The sequence below is a fragment of the Dermochelys coriacea genome, chromosome 2 (genome assembly GCF_009764565.3).
Source record: "Dermochelys coriacea isolate rDerCor1 chromosome 2, rDerCor1.pri.v4, whole genome shotgun sequence".
Lineage (NCBI taxonomy): Eukaryota > Metazoa > Chordata > Testudines > Dermochelyidae > Dermochelys > Dermochelys coriacea.
In genome coordinates, this window is record NC_050069.1 from 111,086,428 (window position 1) to 111,098,685 (window position 12,258).

The 12,258-nt window shown below is 40.5% G+C and overlaps 1 long non-coding RNA gene across 1 annotated transcript in view; it reads left to right on the forward strand.

Annotated features, from left to right (window-relative positions):
- Positions 1-12,258, forward strand: part of LOC122458472 — a 43,601-nt gene that overhangs the window by 14,977 nt on the left and 16,366 nt on the right. The window lies entirely within an intron of this gene.

A 12,258-nucleotide genomic window follows, 5' to 3' on the forward strand; every position in this document is an offset into this window, starting at 1 on the left:
CTACAAGTTTTAATTAAGTGATTAATCCAGAACTTTGACTATCCAGATGCAACATGTGAAATAGTGCACCAAGCATTGCTTCTCTGTGCTTGTCTATCTGTTCTAGCAGCCTAGTTGTTTATTCTAGTCTGGAACGCCCACAGCAGAGATGGAAGTGGGGAGTAGGAGTGTCCCTATTCTCAACACATGATCAAGCTTGGTATCACTTGCTGTGAAAGACACAAGAAAATGTGCAGAAAGATGCTTTGGTTGTGGAGCATCAGCTGCTATGTCTTTCATGATAGAATTTGTTACTTTTACCTTTGTTCTAGTTGCATTTGTAAATTTGGTATTTGTTAAACTTTGAGCAAATGAGTTATTGTGGAAAAGTTCTGGTTTTCTGTCCATTTGTATCTTTACTAGGGACATCAATCCTTCTACCTCTGAATTTCTAAGACTCAGCAAATTTATACAAGAATTATTATTGTCATGTTTAGTTTCCTTTAAGAGATTTTTTTTTGGTATCTGAACAGCTTTCTCAGCCATCCCATTTCTCTGTGGATATTTTGGCAAGGAAATTATATGCATAAACATGTAGGACTTAGCAAATTCCTGAAATTCAGTACTTGAAAAATTAGGTCTGTTGTCATTCCATGCCTTCCATACTGTGATTTGATATGGCTATGCTTATACTTCATAGCTTGGAAATTTCCATAAATTTAGAGTGGTATTCAGTTTAAAGTAAATAGATTTCTAATTTAAAGACGGCCCCTCCCCTATTCTCGGCCATTGTCTTTCTGGGATTTTCTGACCATTGGCTCTTTTGTTATGCTCTTCAGAAGTGACTACACGTATCACAATGCACTATCGTGTTTGTCAGCTAAGTACTCATCCCAAATCAGACATTTTCTCCTATCCTTTGCTTGGATTTTTCAATACTTAGATGACTGCTATGCATTTCAGAAAGCATTTTTTCTCAGCACTGCTAGTAAAATAATTTTTAGTAAAAGTTGTCCTCAGTTTGGCATCTAACTCTGTTCTTCGTTTAGGTCACAAATATTCAGCTTGGTCTCTTCCTGGTTCAATTGAAAATTCTGCTCATTTTGAAGTAGTAATAGGTATATGCCTCACTCAGTAAATTTCATATTGCATCACTATCACTTTCAGATGGTGTTCATTTGTTATTGCCCTGCTAACTGTGATCACTCTGTGTAGTTTCTTACCTGATTTATATTCCTCATGAAGGTCTGGGGTACAATGTTCAAAAGTGCCTAAGTGACTTAAGAGCTAGAGAGATGGCTACAATGCAGTCAAGGAGTGTGATTGCAGCATGTGTAGACATACCCAACCTAGCTTGGGTAACAATAGCAATGAAACTGTGCTAGTATGGACTTCAGGGTGGGCTAGCCCCCCAAGTATCCGGGGGTCACGGATGGGTTTGTGAAGCCTGAATAGGGTTGCTTTCCTGAACTGGCTCTTAAGTGATTAAGTTGCATTTAAAACAAACAGTTGAAGCTAAATTCAGGGCTAGTTAGGTTTTAGTCTTAACTAGGGGGCTGGGGATATAATTCACCAACATATTGGTAAAAGAATTTGAGGAATTATGTCACATTTTTTTGGGGAAAAAGACCTACAAATAATTTTCCTCTTTATTTGCCCAGTTCTAGTCATGAATATAGTCAAATCAAAATTCACTTTTGAATGTTCAGGATATACACAAAGAAGGTTTTGTTCACTTGGCTCTAGTCAGAACACACAGGAGACAACTCCTTTTACTATCTGCAATGTTATTTAGTAATACTGGGATTTAAAATAAGTTGTAATAGTTACTTGCCTTGTACTTGTATTTTATTATCTGAAGTCCTTTACACAGCAGTCAAAATCTCCTACTTCCCCAGAAGAACTGTTCCACTGTATTTGAGCACTGTCAATGCAAAAATATGGGGCATTTTAAAAATATGCATAAAATAAATTGAATTTCATATTAAAATAAATGTTACAGGAAATTATGCACTGATTGTATGAATCATTTTCCTATTTAATTCGATAAAAAAACTCCACCTTTTAATTCACTTTAAGTTGCTACAGAATTTCCAGTTTGCTACTGAATTCAGCATCTGAGCGCTACAAAAAAATGGCACTTTGCTGCAGAATTTAGGACTGGCTTGCTACCACAAAGCAAATAAGATTTACAGACAAATAAAAAATGACAGGTCAATCCACCAAAGTGCTTAGAGTCTAAGGCCAAATACTTACTCTCTCAAGTAGTTCTTACTCACTCAATTAGTTCCATTAACTTAAATGAAGTTATTCACAAAAGTAAGAGTTTCAGTGTCAGGTCCCAAATTGGACCCAACACAAGAGGAGACAAACAAAGGGGGTGGGGTGCAGTGTGGGTAATTAGGGGAAACACAAAGGTTACAGCAATAAGAGGTCATGAGATGTGTCTCTTTTGCATATGGATCTTGTATTTCCTCTTAATATGTTATTAGATGTACCATTTGAGAGGAAAAAGCCCATCAGCAGGCCAGTGGTGGTGTGGTGGAGGTCAGTATTGCAAAGCTAACAGAATGAAGGGATAAGATCTGCAAAGAGGTGTCATATTTTAAGGTTTTGCTCACTCATGTTTATTTTTATGCGATTCATTTGGCTTCTGATCTGCGTAACCCCTTCTGATATTCTGGAGGAAAGCCACTCATCAGTTTCTTAAGGTAAATGTAGGGTTACTGATTTCGTTTTCAAAGTTTCCTTTCAATTTATTTAAAAAAAATTAAATTGGTACTGCCAAATTTAATGACAAGGCTACCCTGCTGAGTTTGGAGCCCAGAAAGCTATTGTCTCCCTGGTCTATGTATCCTAGACTGCGCTAATGTTTCCTATAATGATACTAATAACCAACCATCAGCAATAAATGCCTTGTCATCTCATTGTCGCACCCAGCAATAGCTAGAGCAGTGATACTGACAAATGAACCTGCATAATCACTTTAGATTTCTTTGTTAAATTTCACAGTGTGAAGACAGCTTCTGCTCAGCACGTCACAAAAAAACAAACAAGAGCTATTGCTGTCTCCTCCATCAATCTCTGCTTATTGTTGTCATCCATATCCTTGTGCAGCCCTGATTCCACCAACCACCTTCCAGCAAAAGTAAAGTCAGTGGGTTTTGGGTGGAGGGGTTCTGATTAAGAGGAGGTGGACCTTTGATTTCTTTCTCCCACTGTTCCTTTATAAACAATTATTACCAGGAGACACTGAAAAAGGGAGAGAACTGGAGACAGGGTGAAAGTGAACTTTCTGTACTTTCTAAGGCTGTTTCATGTGAAAAGAAAGGGGCTCATTAAAATCCAGTCAAGTCTGACATTTTCCCTTTTACCTTTTCAATCTTTTTATAGTTTCAAATCATTAACTATCAGCATGACGCTCAAAGGTAGCTCTAGCCATCTATGAAACAGTGACACATTTGACAATAATGCTTTTGAAGAGCTTGTCACATCTTCTCCCCAAACAAGTCTCATTAATGCTTAGACTGTCTTTCGTTTCTCCCTGCTTCTTTTCTCCTGATTTCCCTCTAATTAGCTTGTTTTTTTATGCTCCCTTGTTCCACAGTTTGAGCTTAAAAAAAAAGGTGGATGTCATTTCCATGAACCCCAGGGCCAAGTTAATCAGCAGAATTAATTACTCTATTACCCATTGCACTGGGGGCTATGGTGCTTATCTTCCCAGCACCCAGTGTTCTCCTCTCCCATGCGTCTTCAGTTTGCTTTGACAAATGTAAACTTTTCCTCTCTTCTACAAGCAAGCTCCTAGATCCAGCCAACACATGGAGGTATATTTTCCTAAGAGTTTCTCTCCAGCCTGCAGGGGCTATGACGACCCAAGAGGGCAATCTGGGTGTGCTGCTGCCTCCCTCTACAGTCTGTGCACTCTTTTTCAATATCATGGCATTCTGTAGCCAGGACTTCGGTTCCGATTTGCAGGGATGCTGAGCACCCACAGCTGCTTTTAAATTCAGCTTGAGGTATAGGTACTCAGCATCTCTGAAAAGCAGGCCCATAGTACTTTTCTTTTTCAATGTTATTTATAATCATTAACCAATTCGCACAATATCGCTGTGAGGTTGGTAAAGAAGTATCCTCCATTTTACAGAGGGGAAACTGTTCAGAATGGTTCTTGCCAATGACCACAAAAGAGCTCACTGCCAGAGCTAGGAGTAAAGCATCAGAGTTCCTTGCTCCAATTTCTGTGTTCAGAACTGACTGCAAGGCGGTAGGGTACAAGCAGAATCAGAACCTTATTTTCCTTCTTTTTAACCCTGCTGTGTGATTCCCACTGTCTTACAATAGCATACATTTTAATTTGATCATGTGTCATTTCTCATTGTGGTAGAGTAGCTGCAGTGCAATAGAAATAAAAGCTACAGGGATGGGGGATCGGTAAAGGTGAGGGAGATGGGTTACAACTAGGGTTCCTCTAATTGTTATAGCAGAGCAGTCACCTGGAGTGAAAAAGAGGATTTCCCTCTCTTGCTGTCCTATGGAGAGTATCAATCCGCAATCAATAGGGTAGAAGACACTTTGAATTTGGAAGCGAAATGGCCCTGGTTGGCTGTTCCCACCCAAAAATGCACAATGGTATGAGAAACCAAGGAAGCATGGGTGAAAGGAGAGCAAGAGCCTTTTCTGAGGACAACAATAATAAGTAGGAGAATTCCCAGGCATGTTGATTAAGGGTAAAGTCTCTTGGGAGAGAGCTACTCTAAGGGAAAAGGTCCCTAAGAACTTCAAATTAATTGAACAACTAACTCCCTGCATATTTTACTACAGGGTTTACTTCAAGATTCTACCACATGACATTTTGTAAACTCAGTTTATCTCAGCCCTACCTACCTGGGCCTAGCTTTCTCTTCTGCATATTAAGGGATCACTTTGGCTACCCCAGCATAGAAGAACCAATGTGTTAAGAGCCTCTCAGAATTTACACTTACTCTCCCTGGAACACCAGGCTGTTGGGATGGCTATCATGCTCAGCAGGATTGCTGAGTCCCACGGGAACATGGCCAGCCAGATTGGCCCTCTACATCCCTCTGCATGCCACCTGGCATCTGGCAGCAGAAGGGCTGGAGGGAAATACAGAGTGCTTCATACAGAAGCAGGTGTAAGAATTCCTGCTGAGTGTGCTTTTCCCCTGGGCTACATTAAGCCATATTGCCTGCATCTGCCCTATACAGGCAGAATGGCTCCAGGAACTTTTGGTTGGCTGCCACCACAAGTGTCTTCCTTCCACTCCTTTCACCACCCCCACCCCACCACCCCCAAACTAAAAAGCTCTGGGAACCAAGAAAAATGTCTCTGTAAACAGTAATTATTTGAGAAAGATTGTTTGTAGTTACCTGCTCTGTTTGCACAGGGAAAAAAAACAGTTACGTATTGGTTGGGTAGCACTGTGGAATGACTAGTTTCTTTTGCTCTGGATATCTGGGTTCAAATGTACTAGAAGGGTTGTCTAATTTGACCTGAATACTAATCCACTCTGTGTTTTCATACATGCCAGTATGATTGGCTATCGCTGCTGAGGAGATGCCCCAGGACAGAGAATAGTTGGCAGGTCGGGACTGAGGCACACTGACAGAGCAGCATATGGAGTTTACACAGCACCTGCCTACATTATGCCTGGCCTTAGTCAATGTTCTGTCTCACACTTTAATGAGCACCTTATTGAGTCAAAAGCAGATAAAACAATAAAGGGTTTGCTTCTGAGGAGACGTGAGCTTGACCAGGCATAGATAGCACTCTGCAAGAATCACGTTTGTTTCACGTTTTGAATGGAAATTTGCATGGTTTTGTTCTACATTATTTTTGTAACTGCTTTACTCAGTTTTAATAAAAGTGCTTTGCTATTAGTGCATACCAGAATGCATGTCTTTGATTTGCCATCTCTCTCTCCCCTCAGAAATTGGGGCAATTTTTGCACTAAAATTGACAGTTTTCATTAAAAAAGGAAGAACTTTTGCTTGAAAAATTGGCATAACTTAACTAGGTTTTCTGGGAGAACAGCCCCATTTCCTTGTTAGTAATGAAATATGAAAAAATAATCATCTGAAGTCATTTTACAATTTATGTGCAAAGTGTTTGCACACCTCTTTTAGTGCCTCATCGTGCACCATTGAAGTCAGTGGGAGTTTTACCATTGACTTCAATAGGAGAAGAATTTAGCCCTTATCAAGTATAATTACAGGTGCTATGGGACAAGTTTGGAGTAGGGGGGAAATCCTGTCCCATAGGGCCCAATCCTCCAGGAAGATAGAGGAGGGTCCTGAGGAAACAGCACTGAATCACAGTTATATTTTCGTTTACACAAAAAGCAACTATATAAGGCCTGTTACAATTATTTTAATACTTAAAAATAAATAGGACCTTAAGGTCCCCTTGCATTTGTCCCCTCTTTATTAGGCTGCATCCCAACACAATGTGGACACTGCCTCTGCATTAGGGACAGGGACTTCTCTCCATATAAAGGTGCAGTACCCAGACAACAAGTCATGACAGATATGAGCTACTTACACCGTATCTAGTAGTGCTACCAAGCATGATACTTTATTTGCTTCTAATCTAGAAAAATTGAAGAAAGCTGATGAAGATCAGTATTGCAGGCTAGTGGACCAGCAAGAACACTCTGCCAGGCATATGTCACAAGGCTAAGAGCAGCTGGCTATGAGGGATACTCTTTTCTCAATCACATTTCTGTGTCTTCCACATTCGAGGTGCTCAGTTACCACCAGTGATGTGGTTAGGGTGGACTGGTCAGACAGCACGCTGTCTCGCCCTTGCCCTTAGTGTCTGCTAAGTGAAGCTCTTAAGCATACTCAAATGAACCACTTCTGCTGGATGGCAATAATATAACTGAGAATCATTAAAATGGCTGCTTCAAATTTCATATGCATTTACAAAATCTCTTATAGTAGCCACCAGAGTCAGTGACTAAAGTTATAACGCTATGGAGGAGGGACATAAACTTTTGTAAAAAGAAAAGGGGTATCGGATGAAGTGAGCTGTAGCTCACGAAAGCTTATGCTGAAATAAATTTGTTAGTCTCTAAGGTGCCACAAGTACCCCTTTTCTTTTTGCGAATACAGACTAACACGGCTGCTACTCATAAACTTTTGTAATTCTGATCCTTGTCATATGTCTGGGTCTGGAAAATAAAGACCAGTCTCATGTCACAACTTCAGTACATTAACTTCTTCCTGTATCCACCCCATCATGTCCACCTTCTCTCTCGCCATATTCAACAAGTCTACGTTCAGTGTCCTGAATTCATCCCTATCCCACATTCACTTCCCCTGCTACTTGCCTGGGCGCAGGCACATACAGATGCATGCAGCACTGTGTTCATGTTCCTGTGACGAAGCTATTTCCACAGGTGCTGAGCAAAGACTGTGCTGAGCTCTATCAGAAAAATTTAGCAGCCTGCAGGATTAAGCCTTTAACTTCATGATCAGTATTGTAAGTGAATTCACTGCACACGCAATTCCATTCTGCACATGCAAAATGAATAACTGGGCTTGCAAACAGAAAGAAAGCCTTTTTTTTCTAATTTACAAATTAAGGTTTTTAGACATGCAGCCAGTAGCTGCCAAATTCTGCTCTCCAAACTACATCAAATTCTGCCAAAACATAGAGAAGAAAATGATAAAAAGCATTGGATTAAATTCTATTTTCAAATATATTAAGTATTCAGATAGTTCTTTTATATTCCTGCTTTAGAATAATGACAAGCAAGGGTATAAGCAAGCATACCATACACACCGCTGTGCCATGCACACTGCCACATACAGTTTTTAATTTCCTTTGGGCAACATTTCATGCCGAAACTGGATGGTTCTTTTTGTTCTATATCAGACACTGCACCTGCTGTGTTAGTGATCAGATTGTATGCAGTGGCGTGTCTATCACAGGAGATTCTGAGTATAATGTGGCAAAGGGCAACAGATTGGCCAATGTATATGCCAAATGCCAGTCACACCCATGACTGCAGAAGAAATAAGATTCTCCAATTAAAGACACGGCTATCAGCTTTGCATAGTTGAGATATAAAATCTGGACAAAAATTCGTTCAGCACAGAAAAAATACAAATGCCAAGGAAGTTTTCTCCCTTTTCCTTAACCTAGTATTTGTTGCATTCTATTATAGTCAGGCAGATTCTTCATTAATGGCCAAGCCCACTCGAGCCAGTGGGAGACGGATCACAAACATGCGAAAAAGCACAGAATCTGCCTATTCTGCTTTAATCACTGGCAGTACCAGTGCCACAGCAAAGCTGCAGATGTCCTCACATAAGTATTGCCCAAGTCAGCTGCGGCAGTAACAGCAGTGGAACATCAGTTATATGGAAGATGGGGATTCATGAGGCACCTCTTAGGCAGTGACTCCCCCAAAGTTGGTGCAGATCAGGCAGGATCATGGCGTCCTTTTCTAGGGTTCAATCCAGTGCCTAATGAAGTCAATGGAAAGACTACCACTGACTTCACTTGTCTTTGGATTAGGCCCTTTCAGTATATTCTGCCACAAATACTACAGAACATGAATGACAGTCGCCTTAAGGAACAGATATCACCACACTGTGACTGGTGAAGAGAGATCCTGGCATTAGCAGTTACAGGGGCAAAGGTGATCAATGAGCTAATGAGGATGAAATCTATAAGAGAAAACTGAGGAGCAACAAAGACCAGGCTCAGTATTGCCAGTGATTCACCATACATAAATGTATTTTGCCACTGTAGTTTTCATGCTTTGTTGTTTCAGAATCAATAGACTAATATGACTAAGCAACCATTTCCTCCTACCAAAAACTGAACTGACCTGAGAGATTATATTCCATTTTATTTTCTTGCTTTGTAGCTTGAAAATGAGTGTCGGTTTGGAATCCAGTGCTTCTTTATAAATATCTTTAATATGCCATAAGTGCTTCCAGCAGTAAATATAGCAGACTAGAGATAAATTCGGCCCATCACATTTAACCATAAGGAACCGAATTAGGGCACAGGAGACTTCACAGAATTCCACTTATCTGCCCCCCAAAAAGCCATCAGAATAATTTTTCTATCTTAACACTCATACCTGAAAGTATTTAGGCACTTAAACAAAATGTATTGAGTACTAAAAACAATTTAGTCCCCAATATTTGCATTTTTAATTCACTGTAGATTGTTATTTCTTTGCACACCTATTGGTTTAGTCTGCATGTTTATCTCTTTTCTTTTAGCATATGACTGTGTTCTTAACGATAATTTAAATACGTACGACTATTTTCTTTTCGCACCTATGCACCTTATTATTTATTCTTGATCTCCCATTTTCCTGTAAGTTATTGCTTGTAAAATATTTTAAAATCAATAATTCAGCTTAAACTCCCTTTAAAAGAAGGAAGAAAACATGAGAGGCTAGATCTCACTCACTCAGTCAGACTACATGTATGAATAATACGTGTATGAATAAGGAGAGCAGGATTTAGCCCAAGAACATGCTACACCGGGGTAGGGACAAAAAAAAATAACATTCACACACCCACCACAACCCCCCTGCACATATTTTAAAGTAGCAGCCGTGTTAGTCTGTATTCGCAAAAAGAAAAGGAGGACTTGTGGCACCTTAGAAACTAACTAATTTATTTGAGCATAAGTTTTCGTGAGCTACAGCTCATTTCATCGGATGCACCCCCCTGCACATGTACACTAAACAAAACCAGGCAAACTTATTAGTGGATTCCTCTCCTGGTGTTAGTTAACAAAATGCCTTCATTCTCCTATCAAACTCCTTAAAAGTAAAAGTACAGTCAAGGTTTCAGTGCCATTCTTCTAAGGACTTCCTTGGGATGCACAAAGAGGGGAATCTCGAGTAGCAGTAGAGAGGTTATTTTACCTCTGTATTTGGCACTGGTGCGACTGCTGCTGGAATACTGTTTCCAATTCTGGTGCCCACAATTCAAGATGGATATTGATAAATTGGAGAGGGTTCAGAGAAGAGCATGAGAATGATTAAGGATTGAAGAACATGCCTTATACTGATAGACTCAAGGAGCTCAATTTATTTAATTTAACAAATAGAAGGGTAAAGGGCACCTTGATTATAGCCTGTAGCCTATAGCCTATACCTCACTCACCTTATCTCTTTAATATTCTGGGACCAATACGGCTACAATAACGCTGCATATATCAAAATCCTTAATGGTAGTGGCACAGCCAAGATTTCAGCACTATTCTTCTAAATTCTTTCTTGGAAACAAGGACGTCATTGTGGCACCAGAAACCTGCCTGATGTTCTGAAGTCTTTCCCAGAAATATTGCCTCCTAAGAGAATTGTTTCTGGAAGTGGCATCAGTGGTACCCCATGTATGGTGGGTCTGCATGTGTCCATACTATTTTGGAGTGTGTGTAGTTACAAGTGGGTAGCTGAATTGATTTCATTACAGTCTAAGATTTAGTTTACACTATAGAGTTTTGCTAGCATAGTTATGTTGACTAGGAATGTGAAGAAAAAAATCACACCTCCAGGCTGACACAACTGTGCCAGCATAACCTCTCCTTTTCACTGTGAGTCTCTCTCTCTCTCTCTCCCCTATCTCATATGCTCATTTTCAACTACCAGCTGAACTCCTAGTGCCAGACTCATTGGTATGCTCCCTCTGCTTTCCACTGCTAGCCCTCCTAAATTCTCTCTACGCCCTGCATCCTCTGTCACTATTGACAGTATTACCATCCTTCTGTCACCAAGCTCTGTAACTTGGGCATCATCTTCAACTCCTTCCTTTCTCCTGCCCCACACATCCAGGCTGTATCCAAATCTTCCTTCACAATGTTGCTAAGGTCTATTTCTTTCTCTCCAGGCAGTCAAAATTGCTATCCATGAGTTATCTCCCTTCCTGATTGCTGTGATTTCATCCTCAGCCCCTGCAGGACCATACAACAGGCAGCAGCCAGCATCCTCTGCTGTCCCTCACCACTCTAAGGCATTGACTCCATTGTCTCTCCTTGTTCCACCACATCAAGTTCAAGCTTTTAAGTCTTCACCATCAAGGCACTTGACGACAACTCTAGTTGCCTACTCTAATCTGTTCCCTGGTCTGCCGCCCACCACCTCCTCTGCTTTGCCAGGGACACCAGCTTGCCCTATTTCTTGTCACACAGACATCTTCACATTCTTCAGTGCTGCCCTTACACATGGAACACCCTCCCGATCTGCAAGACTTCCTTCAAATAGCTGCTCAAGGCACACCTCTGCAGTGATGCCTACACAAAATCAACCATTAATAATGGCTTGAGCAGATGCAGGGGGGTCAGTTGTCATACACTTTTTTAATGGCAAATGCATATACAAACTGTATATTTATTTACAGTCCTCTTCTTTCCCACCTTTTATATGTAACTTACCTTCTTAGACTATGCTTTTCATGGTTGGAACTGTGACTTCATATGTGTTTGTACAGCACCTAGCACAATGGCCCCCTGGATCCTCATTGGAATTCTGGCTCCTACTGTGATATAAATATTGAATGATCTTGTTGTGGAGGCAGGAGCAGCAGGAACTCATATCGCCTGGATATTTCAAAGGGTGTCATTTCTTTTTCTCTATAACACATATACCCTTTAGGTGGTCGTGTAGACTAGACAATTAGTGGGTGTTACCATCAGATGTATATTTGGTGAACTGCCCTTTTGCTGGTATCTTGTTGCAGTAAGAAAATCTGTCATTCTCTTAGTGGTTTGCTGCTTGGAGGGTGAGCTTAATTAAAATGTAAAATGTCAAACATTAGTAAGAAGGAGGATAGCCCTGTGGGGAGTGAGGATGAATCAAATTTATTAGTCACTGAGCAGCAGGCTGGTAGCCCTTCACTCAGAAAAATTTTAAAAGGTAGTTAATACCGAATACAGAAGCACTCTAATCTCTATATTCCACCCAAGCTCCTGAAAAACACCACCACAGGTCCCACCAGTTCCAGAAATGAAAGGTAAATCTGGTACAGAGATTAAAACAGCCCCATTTAATATCTTCCTGCAGGACACAACACACACTGTGCACTGCATTTGGATTGTAAAGAGAAATGTCTCTCGTAGGGATTTTTCCTCCAATTATCAAGAAAATTCTATGCTCTGCAATTTATACTGCGTGTAAAAAGATTGTAAGTGAAGGGCAGTTAGTGGCAAGCCTGAAAACTAATTTGATATGCTACCTGGGAACTATGTCTTAAGGATCAGCCTCCAACAATAGGATTCTCTGTTCTA